The sequence below is a fragment of the Tamandua tetradactyla genome, chromosome 16, assembly GCF_023851605.1.
Source record: "Tamandua tetradactyla isolate mTamTet1 chromosome 16, mTamTet1.pri, whole genome shotgun sequence".
Taxonomy (NCBI): Eukaryota; Metazoa; Chordata; class Mammalia; order Pilosa; family Myrmecophagidae; genus Tamandua; species Tamandua tetradactyla.
Window position 1 is genome coordinate 72289847 of NC_135342.1, and position 17603 is coordinate 72307449.

The following is a 17603-nucleotide window of genomic DNA, read 5'->3' on the forward strand; positions in this document are numbered from 1 at the left end:
GGGTGCGCTGCACTTCTTGGATCTGCAAATTTAGGTCTTTCATAAGAGTTGGGAAATTTTCAGTGATAATTTCTTCCATTAGTTTTTCTCCTCCTTTTCCCTTCTCTTCTCCTTCTGGGACACCCACAACACGTATATTTGTGCGCTTCATATTGTCATTCAGTTCCCTGATCCCCTGCTCAAGTTTTTCCATTCTTTTCCCTATAGTTTCTGTTTCTTTTTGGAATTCAGATGTTCCATCCTCCAGCTCACTAATTGTAGCTTCTGTCTCTTTAGATCTTCCATTGTAGGTATCCATTGTTTTTTCCATTTTTTCTTCTTTGTCCTTCACTCCCATAAGTTCTGTGATTTGTTTTTTCAGATTTTCTATTTCTTCTTTTTGTTCAGTCCATGTCTTCTTCATGTCCTCCCTCAATTTATTGATTTGGTTTTTGAAGAGTTTTTCCATTTCTGTTCGTATATTCAGCATTAGTTGTCTCAGCTCCTGTATCTCATTTGAACTATTGGTTTGTTCCTTTGACTGGGCCATATCTTCAATTTTCTGAGCGTCATCCATTATTTTCTGCTGGTGTCTGGGCATTTGATCAGATTTCCCTGGGTGTGGGACCCAGCTGGTTGAAAGGTTTTTCTGTGAAATCTCTGGGCTCTGTTTTTCTTTTCCTGCCCAGTAGGTGGCACTCATGGCGCTCGTCTGTCTGCGGGGCCCACCAGTAAAAGATGCTGTGGCTCCTTTAACTCGCCAATCCGAATCTCACAGTCGGCCCGGGAAACCGCGCATGGAGGGGGGGGTCGCCGGCCGCTGAGGCTTGGGGGAGTGCCGGTCCAAATTGCCCAGCTGGCCCGAGACGCCAAGCGTGGCGGGAGGGCTCTGCTATCCAACGTTCCCAGTCAGACCGGGGAGCCACGTGCGTGGAGGGGACCCCAGTCGCCAGCCGCCCCGGCCGGGAAAACGCGCGCCCCTCGGGTATCTCACCGCAGCGGATTCTCCCTGCCCGTTCAGCCGTTCCAGAATGGGGTACGCTGTCTTTTTGGTTTCTGTCGTGGCTCCGGGAGCTGTTTCGTATTGTTTCTGTTTCTTTAGTTGCTTTTCTGGAGGAGGAACTAAGACCCGCGCGTCTTACTAAGCCGCCATCTTCTCTGGAAGTCTATATTCTGGCCTTTTACTTCTTTGAACATACACATATTCCAAGATTTCTTTAATACCCCACAAAAGCAAGGCCATTTTTATGCGCCAGTCAAGTCTCTCCTGCAGTGTTCTGCTCTCAGCACTCCATCCATAGCCATCCCATGAGCACCTTCACCCATGTGCATGGGAGCTCACAGGTGCCTGGGACTTAGGCTGCATTAGAAGGCAAGAATGGGTTTAGGTTTTGGACAGGGCAGACATTTCACTAATATTTATTGAGAGTTTATTAAATGACAGGTCAGTATACCACAAGGAAAAGATCAGACCATGGCCACAGATAGCCTGGATGACTTAATACTAATTCTATGTTTCACTCACTCAAATATATGCATGTATGTATGTGAGTGTGTAGGTATGTATACCTATACACATTACAATTATATACGTTATGTTCCAGACACTGTACTAGGAAGGAGCTGGAGATATAGAACTGAATATGGACCCTGCTTTTAAGGAGCTTATCTATTAGGGGAGACAGAGTCATTCATTCTTTCATTAAAAGTGTGTGTGTATATGTATATACATACCAAAACCACTTGTATAAGTTAGACATCATGAGCAAAACCAGACATGGTTCTGCCTCACAGATCTTACAGTCTAGTGGGAGATACAAGCAAAAATCTAAGAATCACACGATTAAGTGTAAATTTTACTTTTGAAGAAAGACATGTTGCTGTAAAAAATGTAAAACAAAGGGGCTTGAAGGAATCTGCTTTGGAAAGTGGACTGGAAGGGGAGGGAGGCTTTCCTGATAGCATGACATTTGAGCAGAGCTCAATTGGAGTTAAATTTGTGACCAGCTTTCTTTAGGGAAGAACCTCTGAAACTTCTTTAGAAGCAGGTTCTTGTGAATCAAAAGCATTGGGCTTTAAGGCTACAGTGAGAAGAGGGGCAAGGAGGAAGAAGAAGGGGGGAAGGGGAAGTGGGAGGAGGAGAGTGGGATGAGGAGGAGAAAGTGGGAGGAGGAGGAGGAAGAGGGAGGGAAGAAGAGGAGGGATGGGTAAAAAATACAAAAGTATGCATCAAGAGCTTGAATTCATTTTTGCAAATCTTGCATAAAAATCGTTAAAAAGCTCCACAAGGCAATGGATGTCTAAGAACAGAGGGAAGAAAGATGCATCTCAGGGTAATAGACAGATTTGGGGGAAAACATCTCAGGGCCACAAAAAGTTAATTTTTAGGGGAAACGGACTTTGTCATATGAACCCAAAGCCTCTCTACATGTTAAAAACAGAACCAGCAACAGCAGACTAATTACAAGGAAAGAAGAAAACGAAATAATAGAAAATTCATTCTAAACTCCTAACTAAATACTGTTGAAAAATCAACACTGGAGATGATGGTAAACATGAGGTGACCCTCACATACATGGTCGATGGTACTTAATAGTCCTGGGGTTTTTATTTGTTCTGTATTTATATTATTCTGATTTGAAAGCTATAAATTCACATAGTCCAATGAGGCCATTCGGCCCATTTACTTTTTTAATGTATTTCTCATGTAGTCTACCCTGTGATCTTTCGCATCCTATGTGACTGATTCTATGCCATGTCTGGGATTGCAAAGACCATCACGATCTGTGCCCTTTCCTACCTAATGGGGGTTGGCTGAGGAACACAGATACTTGCATTGCAGTATGACGGCAATGATAAGATTCAAGAGCACAAAACTTGAGGCTTTAACTCAGACTGGGAGGCAACCGAGAAGATTTCCTGGAGAAACAGATGTTTGAACAGTGGATTAAAATAAAAAAGAACCAGGTTAAACCCCCCAGAAAAAATATGTTTAGCACTGCCATTAATCACCTAAGCCATTGGTGAGGAAAAATTTCAGAGAGATTTTGGGCAGATTCACTGTGGCTAAAAGTGACACTGAAATCCTGACAGGGAGGGTGCAAAAAAAAAAAACTGATTCAATTTAAGATTTTCTCTTGAGGCAGCATTTGGCCACCACTGTGCTGGGACTGGAAGAGAAAATCTGGACTTCTCAGAAATGTGTTGACAGCTAAATGGACCCAAATTCCTTTGTAGATAGGCAGCTCTTGATCGAATGCATCCCAAAAGTTTCAATCTGAGTGAAAATGAAATTGAATTATTTTAAATTTCCTGAGCACTCCACCATTCTACTTGGGAGAGCAGTAGGAGACACATCATTAGCAATGTCCAGTCAAGGGTCCAATGTAGTCCTGATTTCAATGACCTATGGAGCAGAGCTATTCGAATGCCCTAAATAAGCACCAGACTACAGTCAGGTTTCAGTTCTATTTAAGGTAGAAGAAATACTGCTTAGAAAATGAACTCTTCCAGTATGTTCTTCTCTTTTTTTTTTTGCATGGGCAGGCACCAGAAATCAAACCCGGGTCTCAGGCATGGCAGGCAAGAACTCTGCCTGCTAGGCCACCATGGCCTACCCTCCTGTATGTTCTTAAGTCCAACTTTTCATAAACAAGAAAGTAGCATTACTCCTAGAAAGGTTATTCCCCTGAATTAACAGATGAAGACCTTGAGACATTAACCTCTTTCACACTCAGTTTCTTTTTTAAAATGGTGAAAATAGTACTTCCCTAATAAAATTGTAAGAGTTAAATGAATAATAAATATAAAGCATTTAAAACATATAACTACAATAAGGAACATTGTTATCATCACTTGAAAGGCAGGGCAGATTAGTTGTTAAAATTCTGGGTCCTAGGACAAAAAATCTTTTAAAACTTATCTGTATATAGAAGGGATTCTATCAAGGGAATGAAGCTCTCCACTCTCTTCTTTAAGTACAGCTTTTTGTAAAAAAGAAAAACTGCCATTTACATGCAAAATTATCACTTCTCCTAAACAATACTTGTGTGGTTCCTTTATCTCTCAAATCAACATCTATAAAAACCTAGCTTACTGATATTGCTGAGATAAGCATACATTTTCCCTTAAACAGTTCCAGCCACAAAATGTCAATGTTGACTGTTCCCAAAGTCTACTGCCTCTATTTTCTACAGCGTTCTCAAATCAACAGAAAAATGAAAAAGACATAAATTGAGATGATCTTGTAACATACCAATTTTCCATTGACAATAACTAGAAAAGCTTCATAAAATTCCCCCATACCCACTCCCAAATCTGTTTGAAGTCACTGAAGAATTTTAAAGGGACTAAAAAGGTCCAAGACTCCAGAAGGAAGAGACACACATTGAAGTGATATCACCAATCTACATCAATTTTTCCTTTGAGTTATCAATGAAGAGGCTGAAAAGCCCATTTTAAACTAACTGCTAGGAGACAGAAACCTCTGCAAAACTTTCTGCTGATTCATGAAATAAGGAAGACAAAATCTAATGTTTGGAGCTACCAAAATATTCAAGTCTTGATGGGCTATCATCTCTTAGAGAGAAGAAGCACAAAAAAGTGAGCACAGTAGTTTGAGATGCTTTTCCTTTTATGGAATTTGCCTCTGATAAATGGTGTCAGTTCAGAAAAGTCAAGCAGAAAGCATCAACCCAAAGTTTGAGGGGTTAAACCAAGCTCTTAGATTTAAAAAAAAGTTCAATAACTATCAAGAAAATAGAAAATTGGTAAATACTTGAATTCTTCAGATGGGCACCTGAAGAAATGCATCCTAGGAGTAAAGGAAAACTAGAAATAGAGCAGACTTTTCAAAACTGAAGACAAGCCTCAAAACAGCCAATTGGAGTAAACTGATCTACCTACTAGATTATACCCTTAATAAACTGCCTCAAGAAACTAACATCTTATATAGACGCTCTATAATTTCTTACACATAACATTTACATTTAATTAAAATCATAAGTCATAACAAGAAACAAGACCAATGGAGGAAAAAAATAAAAACTAGAAAAAGACCCATAGGCAATGCAGATTTTGCAGTTATTCACTACAGACTTTTAAACAACTGAAATTAACATGCTGACAAAGATAGATAAGTAAGAAAATTTCACTAAAAAACTGGCAACTAGTTTAAAAATCAAATTTTAGAATGGAAATAATAATAGTTGAAATTAAGAACCAAATAGATGGGTTTACCAAAAACCCATACACAGCTCAAGGGAGGATCAATATCCTGGAAGAGAGGTCAGTAGAATATGCATAATATACATGTTATTGGTTATTTGAAAATATATGTGTGATAATAAGTGATTGGTGTCCCAAAAGAGGAGCTGAGTCAACATAAGCAGATGTAATATCTGAAATGGTACTGGTCAAGAATTTTCCAAAATTGGAAAAGACTTCAAGCCACATATTCATGATGGTCTAGTTTGCTATCTGCCAGGATGTGATAGACCAGAAATGGAATGGGTTTTAAAAACGGGGGATTTATTAAGTTGCAAGTTCAAAGAATGTGAAAATATCCAAATTAAGGTACCAACAAGAGGTTACTTTCATTAAGAAGGGCCAATGAAATCCAGGGTTTCTCTCTCAACTGGAAAGGCTTATGGTGAGCACGGAAACATTTGCTAACTTTCTCTCCAGGCTTCTTGTTTCATGAAGCTCCCCCAGGGTTGTATTTCTTCTTCATCTCCAAAAGTCTCCAGTAGCATGGGCTCTCTGCTTCATGACTCTTTCAAAAATGCTTGCTTATTTTAAAGGATTCCAGGAAAGTAATCAAGCCCCACCTGGAATGGATAGAGTCATATCTCCTTCTAATCTAAGTTTAATACCCACAATTGAGTGAGTCACAAATCCATGGACATAATCAAATCAAAAGATTCCTACCTACATTATTGAATAGGGATTAAAATAAATGTTGCTCCCACAAGATTGGATCAGGATTAAAACATGGCTTTCCTAGAGTACATCATCTTTTCAAACCAGCAAACATGATATATTATAAACCCCAGGAAGCATAAATTTAAAGGAAACAATACCCCAGCCACATTACAGTGATACTGTTGCAACTAAAGGGGAGGGAGAAAGTCTTAAAAATCTCCAGAGGAAACAAAAAGATATGTTACAAAGAGGATCAACAGGAAGAATGACAGCCAACTACCTGGTAAAACAATGGAATCCAGTAAACAATGGAATAATATTTTTAAATTGCTGAGGAAAAATAAAGGACAAGCTAGAATTCTAAACCCACTGAAGAGTAAGCAGTGATTACATGGATATTTTAAGCCTTAAAATCACATATTAGAAAAGAAAAAATATTGTAAAGGTATGACTAAGAACCTATATAGAGAGTGAAATGAACAGCAAGTTAAATCCAAGGAAAGCAGAAGTAGGAAAAAAAAATCATTTTTTCAACTCATTTTATGAGGCCAGGCAAACCTTTTTTTTTTTTTTTTAGTTTTTTTTTTTAATTTTTTATTAATTACAAGAAACAAACATTCCCAACAAATACACTCAGCAATTCACAATATCATCACATAGTTGCATATTCATCATCATGATCATTTCCCAGAACATTAGCATCAATTCAGAAAAAGAAATAAAAAGACAAAAGAAAACTATAACAAACAGAAAAAAAAAATTTTACAGGCCATACCCCTTACTGATCCCTTTCATTGATCACTAGCATTTCAAACTAAATCTATTTTAACATTTGTTCCCCCTATTATTTATTTTTATTCCATATGTTCCTCTCATCTATTGACAAGGTAGATAAAAGGAGCATCAGACACAAGGTTTTCACAATCACACAGTTACATTGTGAAAGCTATATCATTATACAATCATCATCAAGAAACATGGCTACTGGAACACAGCTCTACATTTTCAGGCAGTTCCCTCCAGCCTCTCCATTACATCTTGGATAACAAGGTGATATCTACTTAATGCATAAGAATAACCTCCAGGATAACCTCTCGACTCTGTTTGGAGTCTCTCAGCCATTGACACTTTTTCTCACCTCACTTTTCCCCCTTTTGGTCGAGAAGGTTCCCTCAATCCCTTGATGCTGGGTCTCAGCTCATTCCAGAGTTTTTCTCAAACCCTTGATGCTGAATCTCAGCTCATTCTGGGATTTCTGTCCCACACTACCAGGGAGATCCACACCCCTGGTAGCCACATCCCACGTAGACAGGGGGAGGGCAGCGAGTCTGCCTGCTGTGCTGGCTGGAGAGAGAGGCCACACCCGAGCAACAAAAGAGGTTCTCTTGGGGGTGACTCTTAGGCTTAATTTTAAGTAGATTTGACCTATCCTTTGTGAGGTTAAGTTTCATGTGAACAAACCCCAAGACTGGGGGCTCAGCCTATAGCTTTGGTTGTGCACACTGCTTGTGAAAATATCAAGAATTCAACTTGGGAAAGTTGAGTATTCCCCCGTTCTCACCATTCCCTGAAGGGGACTTTGCAAATACTTTTCCACTCACTGATCAGATCACTCTGGGATTCATCAGGGCATCACCTGGACAAACTAACAGAATCTCATGTCTTATACAAAGTTCCATGTACTTAAGGGCCAGTCAAATCTTGATACCTAAACTTTACATGGATATTAAAAGAAAATAAAATTACAGACCAATGTTTCTCATAGGAATGCATGAGAAATTCTAAACAGATATATACAAATCAAATAAATTAATAAATAAAAACTATAATACATCATGAACAAATAAGGTTTAATACATCATGAACAAATAAGGTTTAATGAAGCATCAACTTAACATTTGAAAAATCACTATATATCATGGAGAAAAGAGAAAAATCACATGATTCAATAAAAGTTGAAAACCCACTTTTATATTAGCAATATTAATAAAAAGGAACATTATCAATCTGATAAATGGTACTTAAAAGAAATTTACCACTAACATCCTATTTAATGGTGAAATATTAAAATATTGACCCCCAAGATGAGGAATTAAACAAAGATGTTTCTATCATTTCTATTCATCACCATATTTGAGTACACAAGGCAGGGACAAGAAATAAAAGGTCTAAGGATTGAAAAGAAATGTAAACTATTATTATTCATAGAAGGCATGATTGTACATAGAGAATTCAAAAGCATTTATAAACTTTTAATATGATAGGTGAATTCAGCAGGGCTTCTAGTTAAGAGTCTACATATAAAACAAAAACAAAAAGTCTATATACCAAAATCAATTTTAGTTCTGTACATCAATGGCAATTAATTGATTTAATTAAATATTATCAAATCAACAAATGGCCTGGAAAAAATTATCTGACAACTGATGTACACGGACTCTGTAATGAAAACTAGAAAACATCAATAAAAGAATTTAATGAGTTAAATAAATGAAGACATTTGCCTTTCACATGGGTCAGAAGACAATATTGTAAAAATTAATCTATATAGGGTGTGGCCAAGATGGCAGCTTAGCAATGTGCGCGTTTTAGTTCATCCTCCAGAACAACTACTAAATAACCAGAAACAGTACAGAACAGCTCCTGGAGCCACGTCAGTGACTGGACACACAGCGTACCCCAGTCTGGACCAGCTGGACCAGCTGTGAGCCTCCCTAGAACCCTGAGTTCCCCAAGCTGCAGCGGCCAGTGCTCCTCCCCCACAGGCTGCTTCCCGGAGGGAAAGGAAAGAGATTTTAACAGCAGCAGGGGCTGAGTCCAACCAAATACCAATTGTGGCATTAAATAACAAATTCTGACTACTAAAAATAGGCCTGCACCTCAGGTGAACCTGGTCAAAGCTGAGGTTGCTCATTGGGCTAACGGAAAAAGAAAAAAAGGAAAGAAACAGAGGTTTTTGTGGCTGCATTTCTACAAAGGTTTGGCTGCCTCTGGATTCAGCAGCAGGACTTTTCAGGCTGCAAGTGCCCCAGGCATAGGCAGAAACAGGCTGCTTTCAGGGCTGTCTCCCACCTGTGCCTTCCCCAAGAGAGGGGTGAAACCCAACTCAGGTGGAATCCCTCCCTCAAGGAATTCAGACCCCAGGGCTTGGCAATTTGAAGCCATTACAACCAGCCTACAACCTCTCCTCTGTCTCCACCACGCCCAAAGCAGGGAGAGTCTTCCAAAGTTAAAAGTGCCCCATCATCTTATGCTGGTGGGACCCACAGGCAGACAAGCACCACATACTGGGCAGGATATGAAAAACAGAGTCCAGAGACTTCACAGGAAAGTCTTTTAACCTGCTGGATCTTACCCTCAAGGAAAACTGATGCAGGTGACTCCTTCCCTGATAGGATGTCAGTTTAGTCTGGCAAAACCCAGGTGGAGTCTATAATACCTACATAGACCCTCCTAAGGGTGGGGGGAAAAAGGAACCATACAAGCAGGGCAAGAAACGAGAAAACAAGAACCAAAAAATTCTCCTCTGTTAAACAAAACCTAAGCTAGAGGTCCAGAAAAAATTGAACTGAATGTCAAAGAACAGATAGACAACAAATTCATCTAGCAAGAAAACCCTAGGTAAGAGAAGGGAAAGCACTCTCCAGAATAAACAAATTAAGGTAATTAAATGCCTAGATGCCAGCAAAAAATAACAAATCACACCAGGAAAACTGAAGATATGGCCCAGTCAAAGGAACAAACCAACAGTTCAAATGAGATACTAGAGCTGAAAGAATTAATTCAGAATATACGAACAGACATGGAAAACCTCATCAAAAACCAAATTAATGAATTGAGGGAGGATATGAAGAAGGCAAGGAATGAACAAAAAGAAGAAATGAAAAGTCTGAAAAAACAAATCACAGAACTCTTGGAAATGAAAGGCACAGTAGAAGAGATGAAAATAACAATGGAAACTTACAATGGTAGATTTCGAAAGACAGATAGGATTAATAAACTGGAGGATGGAACATTTGAAATGCAACAAGAAACAGAAACTATAAGGAAAAAACTGGAAACTATAAGGAAAAAACTGGAAAAATGAAAACTCAGGGAACTGAGTGATAAGATGAAGCGCATGAATATACATGTTGTGGGTGTCCCAGAAGGAGAACAGAAGGGAAAAGGAGGAGAAAAACTAATGGAGGAAATTATCACTGAAAATTTCCCAACTCTTATGAAAGACTCAAAATTACAGATCCAAGAAGTGCAGCATACCCCAAAGGTAATAAATCCAAATAGATGTACAAGACACTTACTAATCAGAATGTCAGAGGTCAAAGAGAAAGAGAGGATCTTGAAAGCAGCAAGAGAAAAGCAATCCATCACATGCAAGAAACCCAACAAAACTATGAGTAGATTTCTCAGCAGAAATCATGGAGGCGAGAAGACAGTGGGGTGATATATTTAAATTACTAAAAGAGAAAAAGTGCCAACCAAGAATTGTATACCCAGCAAAATTGTCCTTCAAAAATGAGGGAGAAATTAAAACATTTTCAGACAAAAAATCACTGAGAGAATTTGTGACCAAGAGACCAGTTCTGCAAGAAATACTAAAGGGAGCACTGGAGACAGATACGAAAACACAAAAAAAGAGGTGTGGAGAAGAGTGTAGAAAGAAGGAAAATTAGATATGACATATAAATTCCAAAAGGCAAAATGGTACAAGAAAGTACTACCCGTACAGTAATAACACTAAATGTTAATGGATTGAACTCCCTAATCAAAAGACAAAGACTGGCAGAATGGATTAAAAAACAGGATCCTTCTATATGCTGTCTACAGGAAAAAACATCTTAGACCCAAAGATAAGCATAGGTTGAAAGTGAAACGTTGGGAAAAGATATTTCATGCAAATAACAACCAGAAAAGAGCAGAAGTAGCTATACTAATATCCAACAAATTAGACTTCAATGTAAAACAGTCAAAAGAGACAAAGAAGGACACTATGTACTAATAAAAGGAACAATTCAACATGGAGACATAACAATCATAAATATTTATGTACCAAACCACAATGCCCCAAAATACATGAGGCAAACACAGCAAACACTGAAAAGAGAAATAGACACATGTACCATAATAGTTGGAGACTTCAATTCCCCACTCTCATCAATGGACAGAACATCTAGACAGAGGATCAATAAAGAAACAGAGAATTTGAATATTACAATAAATGAGCTAGACTTAACAGACATTTATAGGACATTACACCCCACAACAGCAGGATACACATTTTTCTCAAGTGCTCATGGATCATTCTCAAGGATAGACCATATGCTGGGTCACAAAGCAAGTCTCAACAAATTTTAAAAGATTGAAATCATACACAACACTTTCTCAGATCATAAGGGAATGAAGTTGGAAATCAATAATAGGCAAAGTGCCAGAAAATTCACAAATATGTGGAGGCTCAACAACACACTCTTAAATAACCAGTGGGTCAAGGAAGAAATTACAAGAGAAATCAGTAAATATCTTGAGGCAAATGAAAATGAAAACACAACATATCAAAACTTATGGGATGCAGCAAAGGCAGTGCTAGAGGGAAATTTATTGCCCTAAATGCCTATATCAAAAAAAGAAGAAAGGGCAAAAATACAGGAATTAACTCTTCACTTGGAAGAACTGGAGAAAGAACAGCAAACTAACCCCAAAGCAAGCAAAAGGAAAGAAATAACAAAGATTAGAGCAGAAATAAATGAAATTGAGAACATGAAAACAATAGAGAAAACCAATAAAACCAGAAGCTGGTTCTATGAGAAAATCAAAAAGATTGATGGGCCCTTAGCAAGATTGACAAAAAGAAGAAGAGAGAGGATGCAAATAAATAAGATCAGAAATGGAAGAGGAGACATAACCACTGACCCCACAGAAATAAAGGAGGTAATAACAGGATACTATGAACAACTTTATGCAAATAAATACAACAATGTAGATGAAATGGACAACTTCCTAGAAAGGCATGAGCAACCAACTTTGACTTGAGAAGAAATAGACGACCTCAACAAAGCCATCGCAAGTAAAGAAATCGAATCAGTCATTCAAAAGCTTCCCAAAAAGAAAAGTCCAGGACCAGATGCTTCACATGTGAATTCTACCAAACATTCCAGAAAGAATTAGTACCAACTCTGCTCAAACGCTTCAAAAAATATTGAAGTGGAGGGAAAGCTACCTAATTCATTCTATGAAGCCAACATCACTCTCATACCAAAACCACACAAAGATATAACAAAAAAATAAAACTATAGACCAATCTCTCTAATGAATATAGATGCAAAAATCTTGAACAAAATTCTAGCAAATCGAATCCATAAACACATTAAAAGAATTGTACATCAAGACCAAGTAGGATTCATCCCAAGTATGCAAGGATGGTTTAACATAAGAAAATCAATTAATGTAAAACACCATATCAAGAAATCAAAGCAGAAAAATCACATGATCACCTCGATTGATGCAGAGAAGGCATATGACAAAATTCAACATCCTTTCCTGTTGAAAACACTTCAAAGAATAGGAATACAAGGGAACTTCCTTAAAATTATAAAGGGAATATATGAAAAACCCGCAGCTAATATCATCCTCAATGGGGAAAAACTGAAAACTTTCCCCCTAAGGTCAGGAACAAGACAAGGATGTCCACTGCTATTCAACCTTGTGTTGGAAGTTCTAGCCAGAGCAATTAGACAAGAAAAAGAAATACAAAGCATCAAAATTGGAAAGGAAGAAGTAAAACTCCCATTGTTTGCAGATGATATGATACTATATGTTGAAAACACTGAAAAATCCACTGCAAAACTACTAGAGCTAATAAATGAGTACAGCAAAGTGGCAAGTTACAAGATCGACATTAAAAAATCTTTAGTGTTTCTATACACTAGTAATGAACAATTTGAGGGGGAAATCAAGAAACGAATTCCATTTACAATTGTAACCAAACGAAAAAAATATTTAGGAATAAATTTAACTAAAGAGACAAAAGACCTACCTATACCAAGAAAACTACAAGCAATTGTTAAAAGAAATCACAGAAGACCTAAATAGATGGAAGGGCATACCGTGTTCATGGATTGGAAGACTAAATATAGTTAAGATGTCAATTCTACCTCAATTGATTTACAGATTCAATGCAATACCAATCAAAATCCCAACAACTTATTTTTCGAAAATAGAAAAACCAATAAGCAAATTTATCTGGAAGGGCAGGGTGCCCTGAATTGCTAAAAGTATCTTGAGGTAAAAAACAAAGCTGGAGGTCTCACGCTGCCTGACTTTAAGGCATATTATGAAGTTACAGTGGTCAAAACAGCATGGTACTGGCATAAAGATAGATATATTGACCAACAGAATTGAATAGAGTGTTCAGATATAGACCCTGGCATCTATGGACATTTGATCTTTCATAAGATAGTCAAGCCAACTCACCTGAGACAGAACAGTCTCTTCAATAAATGATGCCTAGAGAACTGGATATCTATATGCAAAAGAATGAAAGATGACCTGTATCTCACACCCTATACAAAAGTTAACTCAAAATGGATCAAAGATCTAAACATCAGGTCTAAGACCATAAAACAGAGGAAAATGTAGGGAAATATCTTATAAATCTTACAATGGGAGGCGGTTTTATAGACCTTACACCCAAAGTAAGAGCACTGAAGAAAGAAAGAAAGAAATGGAAACTCCTCAAAACTAAACACTTTTGCGCATCAAAGAACTTCATCAAGAAAGTAAAAACAGCCTACACAATGGGTGACAATATTTGGAAACGACATATCAGATAACGGTCTAGTATCCAGAATTTATAAAGAGATTGTTCAACTCAACAACAAAAAGACAGCCAATCAAATTACAAAATGGGAAAAAGACTTGAACAGACATTTCTCAGAAGAGGAAATACAAATGGCCAAAAGGCACATGAAGAGATGTTCAACGTCCCTGGCCATTATCAACAAAACAGAAAATGACAAGTGCTGGAGAGGATGTGGAGAAAGAGGCACGCCTATCCACTGTTGGTGGGAATTTCAAATGGTGCAACCACTGTGGAAGGCAGTTTGGCGGTTCCTCAAAAAGCTGAATATAGAATTGCCATATGACCCAGCAATACCATTGCTAGGTATCTACTCAGAGGACTTAAGGGCAAAGACACAAATGGACATTTGCACACCAATGTTTATAGAAGCATTATTTACAATTGCAAGGAGATGGAAACAGCCAAAATGTCCATCAACAGACGAGTGGCTAAACAAACTGTGGTATATACATATGATGGAATATTATGCAGCTTTAAGACAGAATAAAGTCATGAAGTATGTAACAACATGGATGGACCTTGAGAACATTATGCTGAGTGAGACTAGTCAAAAACAAAAGGACAAATATTTTATGGGCTCACTGATATGAACTGACATTAGTGAATAAATTTGGAATATTTTCTTGGTAACAGACACTATCAGGAGATAGAAATAGGGTAAGATATTAGGTAATTGGAGCTGAAGGGATACAGACTGTGCAACAGGACTGAATACAAAAACTCAGAAATGGACAGCACAATACTACCTAACTGTAATACAATTAGGTTAAAACACTGAATGAAGCTGCATGTGAGAATGATAGAGGGAGGAGGGCTGGGGACATAAATGAAATCAGAAAGAAAATAGATGTTAAAGATTGAGATGGTATAATCTAGGAATGCCTAGAGTGTATAATAATAGTGACTAAATGTACAAATTTTAAAAATGCTTTCGCATGAGGAAGAACAAAGGAATGTCATTATTGCAGGGTACTGAAAATAGATGGTAATTAATATTTTTAAATGTCACCTTATGTGTGAGACTAAAGCATAAAATGTTCATGTGGTACAAAATTTATATTTTGACTAGTGCATTTCCTAATATAACTTACGTAGATTGTTTGATTGAACATCATAAGTACTTGGAATCTCAGGTAGGACATGAGATTTTGTTGGTTTGTCCAGAGTGATGCCCCCATGAATCCCAGAGTGATTCGGTCAGTGAATGGAAAAGTATTTGCAAAGCCCTCTTCAGGGAATGGTGAGAACGGGGGAATACTCAACTTTCCCAAGTTGAATTCTTGATATTTTCACAAGCAGTGTGCACAACCAAAGCTATAGGCTGAGCCCCCAGTCTTGGGGTTTGTTCACATGAAACTTAACCTCACAAAGGATAGGTCAAATCTACTTAAAATTAAGCCTAAGAGTCACCCCCAAGAGAACCTCTTTTGTTGCTCGGGTGTGGCCTCTCTCTCCAGCCAGCACAGCAGGCAGACTCGCTGCCCTCCCCCTGTCTACGTGGGATGTGGCTACCAGGGGTGTGGATCTCCCTGGTAGTGTGGGACAGAAATCCCAGAATGAGCTGAGATTCAGCATCAAGGGTTTGAGAAAAACTCTGGAATGAGCTGAGACCCAGCATCAAGGGATTGAGGGAACCTTCTCGACCAAAAGGGGGAAAAGTGAGGTGAGAAAAAGTGTCAATGGCTGAGAGACTCCAAACAGAGTCGAGAGGTTATCCTGGAGGTTATTCTTATGCATTAAGTAGATATCACCTTGTTATCCAAGATGTAATGGAGAGGCTGGAGGGAACTGCCTGAAAATGTAGAGCTGTGTTCCAGTAGCCATGTTTCTTGATGATGATTGTATAATGATATAGCTTTCACAATGTAACTGTGTGATTGTGAAAACCTTGTGTCTGATGCTCCTTTTATCTACCTTGTCAACAAATGAGTAGAACATATGGAATAAAAATAAATAATAGGGGGAACAAATGCAAAAATAAATTTAGTTTGAAATGCTAGGGATCAATGAAAGCGAGGGGTAAGGGGTATGGTATGTATAATCTTTTTTTTTCTTTTCTGTTTTTGTTTTATTTCTTTTTCTATTATCTTTTTATTTCTTTTTCTGAATTGATGCAAATGTTCTAAGAAATGATGAATATGCAACTAAGTGATGATATTGTGAATTGCTGAGTATATATGCTGGTGTTTTATTTGGTTTGTTAAATTTTTTTAAATTAATAAATAATTTTAAAAAATTAATCTATAAATTCAATCCATCTAAATAACTTATAAATGCAATACTGTCCAAATAAATATCCCAGCAGGATTTTGGTGGAAATTGGCAAATTGATCATAAATGTATATGAAAATACAAAGAACTGAATATAGTCAGGACAAATTTGAAGCACAAAAATAGAGGACTTGGATCACTAGATATCAAGACATATTACAAAGCTACAGTGATTAAGCAAATATGGTATTAGCACAAAGAAAACTAGAACAAAATAAAATAAAATAGAGAATCCAGAAACAGACCAATATATAAAGCATCACCTGACTTAATGACAAAGCTAATACTACAGTGTAGTGTGTTTGAAACTTATTGGTCTTTTCCATGCGTGGTGCTACATCACCTGGATATTCAATTGGGAAATAACACATCTTGACCCACCACTCACATCATTCACACACACAAAAAAATTCCAAATAGATTATAGAACTAAATGTGAAAGTAAATAAACAAAATAAATAATCTTCTGGAATTTTATATTGAAAAATACCTTTAGGACCTTGGGTATATGAAAGAATTTTAATAAAGGACCCTGTGGTAGTTAGGTTCAGGTGTCAACTTGGCCAGGTGAAGGTGCCTAGTTCTGTTACTGTGGCCATGAGCCAATGGCATGTGAACCTCATCTGTTGCTGATTACATCTGCAGTCGGCTAGGAAGTGTGCCTGCTGCAATGAATGATGTTTGATTTAATTGGCTGAAAGCTTAAATGATAGAGGTCAATGCAGCACAGCCCAAGCAGCTCAGCATACCTCATCTCAGCACTTGCAGCTCAGCCCAGGCATTTGGAGATGCAGTAAGAAATCACCCCAGGGAAAGTTGTTGGAACTCAAGGCCTGAAGAGAAGGCCAGCAGAGATCACCCTGTGCCTTCCCATGTAAGAAAGAACCTCAGTTGAAAGTTGGCTGCCTTTCCTCTGAAAAACTATCCATTTTTAACTAAATAAATCCCCTTTTATTAAAAGTCAATCCATCTCCAGTGTGTTGCATTCCAGCAGCTAGCAAACTAGAACAGACCCCAAATACTGATAAATTGGGACACATTAAGAATGACATTTATCAAAAGAATCTATTAAAAGGGTGAGAAGACAGTCCAGAGAATGTAAAAATACATGTATCCAAATGAGATCCCATAACGAGATAAAGCAATAGAAAAAATGGCAAAAACAAAATAAAAACCCTTAGACACATCACAGAAGAGGCTAGACAATTATCCAATAAATTTATTGAAAATTGCTAAACTTCTTTAGTCATTAGGGAAATGCAAAATCACAATATGATATACTATATACACACGAGACTGGTTAAAAGGAGAAAATAAAAGTCAAAAAAATACCAATTGGCAAAGATGAGAAACAAGTGAAACCCATAGTTTACGTGAATGTAAATTGGTAGAACCACTTTAGAAAACTGTTTGGCAATTTCTATTGAAGCTGAATTTGCACATGCCTTATAGCCCTGAAATTCTTCTACTAGATAAATTAACATACCAGAAATGAGTATATATTTGAACCACAACACAAGTAAAAGATATACACAGCAGCATTATGTATAATAGCCAGAAACAACCCAAAAGT

The 17603-nt window shown here is 37.6% G+C and overlaps 1 protein-coding gene across 1 annotated transcript in view; it reads right to left on the minus strand.

Moving 5' to 3' along the window:
- ADAMTS18 (ADAM metallopeptidase with thrombospondin type 1 motif 18) overlaps positions 1 to 17603 on the minus strand; it is a 159656-nt gene that overhangs the window by 118468 nt on the left and 23585 nt on the right. The gene's annotated exons all lie outside the window — the stretch shown is intronic.